This window comes from Canis lupus (genome assembly GCF_048164855.1).
Source record: "Canis lupus baileyi chromosome 1 unlocalized genomic scaffold, mCanLup2.hap1 SUPER_1_unloc_2, whole genome shotgun sequence".
NCBI lineage: Eukaryota > Metazoa > Chordata > Mammalia > Carnivora > Canidae > Canis > Canis lupus.
This window is the reverse complement of record NW_027326403.1, coordinates 260,479-270,408: the sequence shown is the minus strand read 5'-3', so window position 1 is coordinate 270,408 and position 9,930 is coordinate 260,479.

Here is a 9,930-nt window from a genome sequence, read left to right as displayed (position 1 = left end):
CTTTTATAGCCGCCTGTAGGCCACACCCCCCCACGGTCCCGGAGTGCCGCGCCTTGACCCGTGATGTCACCGCGCACGGCCCTAGGCGTTCGAGGCGCTCGCTCCCTTCCCGTAAGCTGCAAGAAGACTCAGGAGAAGTTGGGGAGGGGGGCACGCGGCGGGCCGGCCAATGGGGACGCGCGGGGGTCGTAATGGGGTCCCTGGAGAATGGGGGCAATGCGGCGGGATGATGGAGGAGCAGAAGACGCGAGGGGGAACGCGCCCGCTGATTGGATCGTTTGAATGAGACACCTCCCTGGCCCGGCGTGCGCGCGCGTGCACTGACGCCCAGGAAATCGCGCACGCGGCTAACGGTCGGCCGCGGAGCCGGGGCGGGGCGAGGATGGGCGGGACTAGGGGGGGTTAAACGGATGATGGAAGGCTCCCTGGCCAATAGGGACGCGCAATCGTGGAATGGCGTCACGAGGCTCGTACGCGGCAGACCCTGGCGGAGAAGGCGGAGCCAGGGGACGGGGAGGGGTGGAGGATAGCCAATGGGGCTCTTCCCAGTGAAGGCTAAGCCGCTCGCAGCCAATGAAATCCGTCAGTTTTGTATATGCAAATAAGGTACGCGCGGACCCCGGCCGGCTCCTCTGCCAGCTACAGTTTTCTGCGCGGCGCCATTTTGTGCGGGTAGTGCCGGGTGACCCGCGTGGTGCGTTCCGTGGCGCGAAAGAGCCGGCTGCGCTGCCGCGAGGGCTGAACCGCTGGTGGCCCGGCAATCGTGCCGGGCGTCAGTCAGGACGTCGGGTTTCTGTTAACCCCCACGTGGGAGACGGCCGCTGGGGCCCTTCGTGACGTGCAGGAGGGAGGTCGAGGCACGGCCCTGACAGTGAGGGGCGCTGGGCCTCTGCCCTGCACGCCTGCCCTGGGGATGCAGTGTCCCCGACGGGCCTCGGTGTCCACTCTGCAGGCCTGTGCTGACCCTGATGGGAATGGGAAGACCCCTGGCACCACCAGTACTCTCATGTGTGGGGCCCAGTCTCCGGGAACAGGACCCCCACAGTTGTGGAGGATTGGCCAGGCACTGAACGTCAGTCTCAGTATGCTGGGTACAGGGGACTCCCCCTGAGGAGTTCACAAGGACACAGAAGGAAGGGGTTCTCAGCTCTCCCCTCCCCCCGCCCCCCACCACAACCCAGCAGCAGGGACAAGGCTGAGGAGGTAGTCATCGGAAGGCCACGGCAAAGAGGATAACAGTGTGGGACCGACATTGTTCTTCCTCAGCGAGCCTGGTGAGCCCAGTCATGGTCACACTTGCTGTGACAACCCTGTCCAATGGATAGCAGTAGGATTCCACTCTGGACTCGAGCACTGGGGCTGTGCAGGCAGGATGCTTTGAGAATCGGCATAGTAAAGGGAAGAAAGCCCTGCTGTCATCAGGCTTCCATCCTCCTGGGAAAGTCAGACAAGAATACGCTGTCCTGTTGGAGGGTGATAGACTGCAGAAGGGTACATCAGGGCCAGGGGCACAGAACGGGGTGGCGGAGTGCTTTGGGCAATGGGAAGGTCTATGGGAAGAGCACTCAGTGAGAGGGAACCGTAGGCACAAGGTCCTGGAAAGAGGATCACAGCCGTTGAGTTTCAGGCACCACCAGGGAGCTGGCAGGCTGGGTAAGCGAGCTTGGCGAGTGGAGGGTGCCTAGGGCAGAAGCAGTGAGATCACAAGTTCAGGCCGCAGTAAGCAGTGTTCTTTCCTTCAATCAAGGAGGAACTGCTGGAGGCTCTGAGCAGAGCACATCTCCATCTGGCCCATGGGCAGGAATAGAGAGACCCAAGAGAAGGCCCTGGCAGCCATGCAGGTGGAGGCACATGGGGTCGCGAGCAGTGACGGGGCTCAGTGCAAGTCAGCAGGACCTGGTGTGGGGGAGAGGGAAGGACCACCTATGCCCTGAACAGCCACCTTGACGTGTGGGTCAGCACACCAGACCCACTACTCAGTTCTGCCGAGCCAACCTGCAGACCAAGGGGGGTGGCCATGTTCCAGTCATACTTAGGTCAGTGTTTACCAAGCCTGGGAATCCGAATCCCGACACGCACCATCCTCTGCCCACTATGTTTTGACTAACCTCCAAACTGCTATAAGCATACTCTGTCCCCACGGCCCCCTGGGCTGCCTTTCTGTTGGTTCCAGTATCAGCCAGGCTGTCTCACCTGAGCACACATGGACATGAGTCTCCTCCTTCTCTTTTCTCAGGGCCTTGGCTCCTCTCATCTTCCCTCCCTCTCACTCCCATACTTGTTCCCTTCAGCCTCTTTGATCTTGGTCTGTTAGAATTTGTCATTTCTTGATTGCTTACATGTTTATCATGTTACCTCTGAGTGGATCAGCCCCAGGAGAACAGGGACTCTGCTGAGCCCCTAGCAGAGAGTGCCTGACAGATCGAAGGTGTTCATTCATTCAGTAGGTATTTACTGGGCACCTCCTGTGTGTGGGGCAACATTCTGGGTGCATGGGGTACCTGTTTGCCCTGTAGCAGGGGAAGGCAGACATAAAACAATCCCACAGGACGCCTGGGTGGCTCAGCAGTTGAGCATCTGCCTTTGGTTCAGGACGTGATCCTGGGGTCACAGGATCAAGTCCCACATCGGGCACCTTGTGTGGAGCCTGCCTCTCCCTCTGCCTAAGTCTCTGTCTCTCTCTGTGTGTCTCTTATGAATAAATCTTTTTTTAAAATAAATTTTTATTTATTTATGATAGTCACAGAGAGAGAGAGAGAGAGAGAGAGAGAGGCAGAGACTCAGGCAGAGGGAGAAGCAGGCTCCATGCACCGGGAGTCCGATGTGGGACTCAATCCCCGGTCTCCAGGATCGCGCCCTGGGCCAAAGGCAGGCGCCAAACCGCTGCACCACCCAGGAATCCCCCTCATGAATAAATCTTAAAAAAAAAAAATCCCACAAATAAGTAGAACTTAGGATACGTGGAAGGGAGCAAGAAGACATAGAGGAGAGAGGTAATATGGGCACCATGGTGAATTTCAAGCCAGGCGGCCAGGGTAGGCCTCATCAAGCAGGTGTCATTCCAATTGGAATCTGAAGGAAGGCAGGAAGTGAGTGATGCACTTGTCAGAGGAAGAGCATTCCAGGCAGTGGGAACTGCTGGACCACAGGATCAGCACATTGGAGGGACTGCAGGGAGGCCAACGTGGGTGGAACAGGTAGGGAGTGGAGGGCTGAAGTGTGTGCGGTCAAGGTAGGGGTATTACGCAGGGCCTTTGAAGCCATGGTTAGAACTCTGGCCTTTTCTCTGAGGGAATAGGGAGCCACTTCAGGGCTTTGAGCAGAGGAGTGCTGTGGTCTGACTCTGATCTTTCCAGATACCTGGACTGCTGGATAGAGAAGAGGGGTGGTGAGGGCAGAGGCCAGGCAGCAGGAGGAGGGTGTCACAGTAATCCTGAGAAGGAAGGGTGGTAGCAATGAAAGAAGATCTGTAGATGGCCAGTAAACATGTGACAAAATGCTCAACATCATTAACCATCAGGGAAATGCAAATTAAAACCACGATGAGATCCCACTTCATACCACCAGGCTGGTTATTATAAAAAAGTCAGATAATAGCGAGTGTTGGAGAGGATGTGGAGAAAACGGAACTCTTACAAACAACTGGTGGGAACAGAAGATGGTACCACTGCTTTGGAAAACATTCTTGCACTTCCTCAAACGTTCACCCATCAGGTACCATGTGACCTGGCAATTCTCATCCCTAGTGTTACCCCAGAGAAATAAAAACATGTGCACATAAAAAGTCATAGGCAGATGTTCATAGCAGCATTATTCATGATCACTGGAAGGTGGGAACAGCCTAGAAGCTCACCGGCTGATGAATGGACAGATCTGCTGCAGTATCACCACACCATGGGATGTCATACGGTGGCAGGAAGGAAAGCAGTTCTTTCTTTTTTTTTTTTTTAAATTTTTATTTATTTATGATAGTCACACAGAGAGAGAGAGAGGCAGAGACTCAGGCAGAGGGAGAAGCAGGCTCCATGCACCAGGAGCCCGACGTGGGACTCCATCCCGGGTCTCCAGGATCGCGCCCTGGGCCAAAGGCAGGCGCCAAACCGCTGCGCCACCCAGGGATCCCAGGAATGCAGTTCTTACGAAAGCTACAAAATGGAGGAAGACTCAGAAACAGTATGTTGAGGGGAAGCAGCCAGTTACAAAGGACCACATATTTTATGTCTATTTTTAAAATATTTTATTTATTTGAGAGAGAGAGTATGAACAGGGTGGAGGGGCAGAGGGAGAGGGAGAAGCAGGCTCCCCACTGGGCAGGGAACCCAACGTGGGGCTTGATCCCAGGAGCCCAGGATCATGACCTGAGCTGAAGCAGTTGGTTAACCCACTGAGCCACACAGGTGCCCCAGGACAATGTATTTTATGATCCCATTGACATGAAGTGCCCAGAATCATCAAATCTATCCATACAGTGATTGCCTGAGCCAGGTGGGGGTAGCTCATTGGTGCAGATTTTCTTTTTTGGCTGCTGAAAAGCTAAGATTGTGATGCTTGCACAACTCTCTTAGTAGATGAAAAACCATTGAATTGTGTGCTTTAAATGGGTAAAGTGTGTAGATGGGGTGTGGATGGAGGTGGGAGAAGGGGCTGGGCTCCTCAGGGCGTCAGGCCATGCTCCTCAGAGCCCTAGGGAACCAGTGAGGAGTCTGAGTAAGGGGGTTTGGTATTCAAAGTGACACTAGCTCCGGTGCTGTGTGGTTGGGAGTGGAGGCAGGAGACCTAGCAGCTGGGGGCTGTGGTTTGGGCTGGGGTGGATCCCCACATCCCACACCATTGGTGTGTGGAGACTTTCTGCTTGCACTGCTCCAGAAAGGAAAGGTTCTAGGATTCTTTGGCCAGTGGGCATTCACGCTGGGTTCAATCTGTGGCTAGAAGCTGTTGTGAACACACCTCAGCGTTGATCTGTGGGCACAGTCCTGAGCTTTTCTGGAGAAGTCCCTAGAGTGGGATTGCAGAAAGAGCATATGTGTTTGCAGTTCTGTCGAGTGGCCTCTGTTTGGACACCCCTACCCCCCAATCAGGACCCGTCCATTCAACAAGTGTTTGTTTTGAGTTTTGTTTTTATTTTGTGTTTTTTTGTGCCAGCTGTTTGCCACGTGCTGTTCCAGGTGCTTGGGCTGTATCCATGACCAAGACAGGAAACCAAACAGTGGCTTTGTGGGGCTTTCATGTAGTCAGGAGAGAGATGGTAAACGAGTAAGCACAGAAGCCAGGGTGGTCAGCTGTCCTGGTTTGCCCCAGCTGCAGGACTCCTGGTGCTGAACCTGGGAACGTCTCGGTCTAGTTTGTAAGAAAAGTTGGTAGTGCAAAATGACACTAGTTACCAGAAAGCTTAGAGCAGGGTAAGGAGTGTCAGGAGCATAGAGGAGGGAATCTGATGCAGGGTGGTCAGGGTAGACTTTCATCCAGAAGGATGAATTGGAGCAAAGATTTAAAGGATGCGAGGGAGCACGTTTTGTGGAGATCTGGAGGAAACCGTTCCAGGCAGGGATGCAACTGACGTCACTGTCTTGATGCGGGAATGAGCCTGAATATTGCAGTCTGCAAAAGCACCATGGGCAAACCAGGTGCTTTCTCTTTTCTGAGCACTTCCTTTCCTCCCCTCGTGGCTGAGCATCTTCCCGTGTGTAAGGGCCTCCATCTTCATCTCCGAGGCCGCCCTTTGTGTCTGCCCTTGGTGGCCTCAAAATCTCCAAGCTCATAGTCTGTAGGTGATTAACAAGAGCCGTGTTCCCTTTTTGTCCGGAGAGCAGAAGTTGGAGCTCTCCTGGGTGGGAGGGCCCTTCATTGATTAGTGAATTCGCCTGAGATGGATCAGGTTGTCCCTCTAGTGATGGATGCGCTGGTAATAAAATGCATGCCCTGCCCCCTGCAGGCTCAGTCCTAGAAAGCAGGGCAGTCTCTACAAAGGATACAAACACACTTTACGGCCCTGGGGGCTTCCTTTAATGGCTGCAAAGCCCGTAGACTCTGATGCACACCCAGATTAAACAGGTCAGTGCCAGTGAGGATGGGAGCAGGCTGGAGTTCTCACACACGTGGACTGACAGGGCTCTTGAGGTTGCAGCTTGGCATTTGAGTAGCAAACCTTTATTTGTTTATTAAGATTTTATTTATTTTATTTGAGATGGGGGAAGGGGCGGAGGGAGAGAGAATCCCAAGCAGACTTTCGGCTGAGTGCCAAGCCCGACACAAGGCTGGATCTCAAGACCACGAGATCATGACCTGATCCAAAGCCAAGAGTTGGATGCTTAACAGACTGAGACCCCCAGGTGCCCCTTAGTAGCAAATCTTTAAAACACACTGCCTTCCAACTCGGACATTCCTGTCCTGGGAGCTCATTCCAGGGAAAAAGGAGTGAATGCACCAAGTGATACACAAAAGATGTGCCTTTGGCCCAGGGCGCGATCCTGGAGACCTGGGATCGAATCCCATGTCAGGCTCCCGGTGCATGGAGCCTGCTTCTCTCTCTCTGCCTCTGTCTCTGCCTCTCTCTCTCTCTGTGTGACTATCATAAATAAATAAAAATTAAAAAAAAAAAAAGATGGGATCCCTGGGTGGCGCAGCGGTTTGGCGCCTGCCTTTGGCCCAGGGCGCGATCCTGGAGACCCGGGATCGAATCCCATGTCAGGCTCCCGGTGCATGGAGCCTGCTTCTCCCTCTGCCTGTGTGTCTGCTTCTCTCTCTCTCTCTGTGACTATCATAAATAAATAAATTAATTAAAAAAAAAAGATGTCCCTCAGGGTGTTGTTTATAATAATGAAAAATGGTGAAAACTGGAACGTGTATGGATAGGCACTGGGATATGCCACTTCCATGAGTCGACAGGCTATGCAATACTCTGCCGCAGTTAAACATTATGGTGAATTTGTTGTTGGAATCACTGGTGTCTCACAGCCTGATGAAGGTCCTGAATCCTTTTCCCTGAAAAGATCACACACAAATGCTGGCCAATGCAAGAGGAATGGTAAAATTAGAAAATTATCATTTGTCAAACATGGATTCTATCAGTGTTAAGTGCCTGGACTGGATCATTGTACTGTGGATGTGTGAGAGGATGTCCTTGTTCTTCAGAAATGTCCCTTTGGCAAAAAAAAAAAAAAAAAAAAAAAGAAAGAAAAAGAAAGAAAGAAAGAAAGAAAAAAAGAAATGTCCCTTTGGGGATCAAGGGGTCTGACGTATGCTGCTTACTCTCAAATGCCTCTGGAGGGGAAAAAAAAAGAATCTTTATAGGGAAAGGAAATCCTAAAACAGTGTGTTGGAATGTTAACAACCAGTGAATTGGCCAAGGGTATACAGAAGCTCTTGTAACTGTTCTGCAAGTTTGAAATGATTCAAAGCACAAAGTGAAAAGATGCAGAGGGAGTAGCATATGCAGACATCTGGTGTAGAATTCAGAAGCACGCAAACCTTCCCCGTCAAACAGGTTAAGAATAGCTGCAGAGGGGCTGTGTTGACTGACTGGTTGGAGTTGCAGATTAAGCATGTTAGGCCGCACAGGCAGGAATGCTCATGTCAACTCTGATCCTTGACTTGCACAGCAAGTATGTGGATCAGATTGCTCTCTTCCTGGTGGAACACAGATGAAGTAGGGGACTGACATACAGGCCGTGTTCAATGGAAAATGCATGCCTTCAAGCCCTGGCATTCCAACTCTGAGTGGGAAGCTGGTCACCCTGTAGGGCCAAGGGACAAGCCTGGCATACTCCTGGGCCTGTGCCCAGTGAGGGGAATGCCAGTCTAAGCCTGCACCCCTTACATTTAAGTTCAAACTGATTTTTATTTTTTATTTATTTATTTTTAAATATTTTTTAAAAAGATTTTATTTATTTATTCATAGAGACACAGAGAGAGAGGCAGAGACACAGGCAGAGGGAGAAGCAGGCATCATACAGAGAGCCTGATGTGGGACTCGATCCAGGCTCTCCAGGAGTCGCCAGGATCATGCCCTGGGCTGCAGGCAGTGCTAAACCGCTGCGCCACGGGGGCTGCCCTCAAACTGATTTTTAAAAAATAGGTGGTACACTGACACAAAAATTCAGAAGCACAAAAGAATTTATGTTGACGAACTCTAGATGTCCATTTTCCCTTCCACAGGCAAACCATACGAGCCAGAATAGGCCCCACTATGCTGCAGTAATGAGTAGCCTCAAAGGCCCAGTTGTTAAAGGAACAGGGTTACTCCTCCCTCACACCACATACCTTTTGAAGCTTGGCTGGAGTCCCTATCTGGCATCACTCTTATTCTGGGCCCAGGCCGGCAAAGCAGGTACTACCTGAGAGAATGCCAGTGAGCATAGCAGGGTTTTCCCCAGGAGGATCCATCTGCACACTGGCTCTCAGAAGTGTCTACCTGGAAAGGTACTTCGGTTCCCACTCCACACAGGTCACAAGGGCACATCTGAGCTCAAGGGGGCAGGGAAGTATGGGCCCTCTGTGCATCTAGGAGGAGAATCTGTGAGTGCTTGGTAAACCCAGGCTCAGGTGCACAGCATGGCCCACCCCTAATTATCTGCAGACAAAAACACTAATGAAAAGATATGATTCCATGGGCAGCCCAGGTGGCTCAGTGGTTTAGCACTGCCTTCGGCCCAGGGTGTGATCCTGGAGACCCAAAATCAAGTCCCATGTCCGATTCGCTCCATGGAGCCTGCTTCTCCCTCTGCCTGTGTTCTGCCTCTCTCTCTGTGTATCTCTCATGAATAAAATCTTTTTTTTTTTTTGTTTAAAGGTGATTCCTGAGAATATGCAGTCAACCCTTATAATCACCACTGGGGACACTTTACAAGTGAACATAACAGGAATGCCTAAGTGGCTTAGTGATTGAGTGTCTGCCTTTGGCTCAGGTCGTGACCCCGGGATTCAGGATTGAGTCCCACATTGGGCTCCTTGCAGGGAGCCTGCTTCTCCTCTGCCTATGTCTCTGTGTCTCTCATGAATATATAAATAAAATCTTTAAAAACAAACAACAGGGATCCCTGGGTGGCTCAGCGGTTTAGTGCCTGCCTTCGGCCCAGGGCATGATTCAGGAGTCTTGGGATCGAGTCCCACGTCAGGCTCCCTGCATGGAGCCTGCTTCTCCCTCTGCCTGTGTCTCTGCCTCTCTCTCTCTCTATGTCTCTCATGAAGAAGTAAAATCTTAAAAAAAAAAAAAAAAAAAAAAGTGAACATAACAGCAGTACTTGAATACACCACACGCATCCCCTACTGCCCTGCTAATCTCTAACCAAGCAAGTGACCCTGAGTAAGTGCGATCTGGCCAGTGGTGAACACTTAACCATACTGAAGGGGGATGAGGCTCTTTCAAACACAGATCACACTTCTTCCTCCAGCAACCTAGTAGTGGGCACCTCCCCACAAGAAGGGTGTGGTGTTCCTACCTGTTGTGTCAAACACCAGTCCAGATGTTGCTGTGAGGTATTTTGTAGATGTGATTTTTTTTTAATTTATCTGAGCATGGAGAGGGGAAGAGGGAGAGAATCTCAAGATGACACACCACTGAGTGTGGAGCCTGATGTGGGGCTTGATCTCAAGACCCATGAGATCATGTCTTGAGCTAAAATCAAGAGTCCAATGCTTAACCAACTGAGCTACCCAGGAGCCCCTTGTAGATGTGATTAATTCTACCTGTTGACTTCAATTAAAGGAGTTTATTCTAGATCACATGGGTGGGCCTCGTCCAATCAGTTGAAGGCCTTAAGACCAAAACCTGAAGTAACTTAGAGAAGGAATTTTGTCTCAAGGCTGTAACACAGAAAGCTGGCCTGAATTTCCAGCCTCTTGACCTGCCTCACAGACTTTGGATTTGCCAGCCCCCCACAATTGTGAGGCAGTTCCTTAAAATGAATCTACACACACATACACTCACATCCT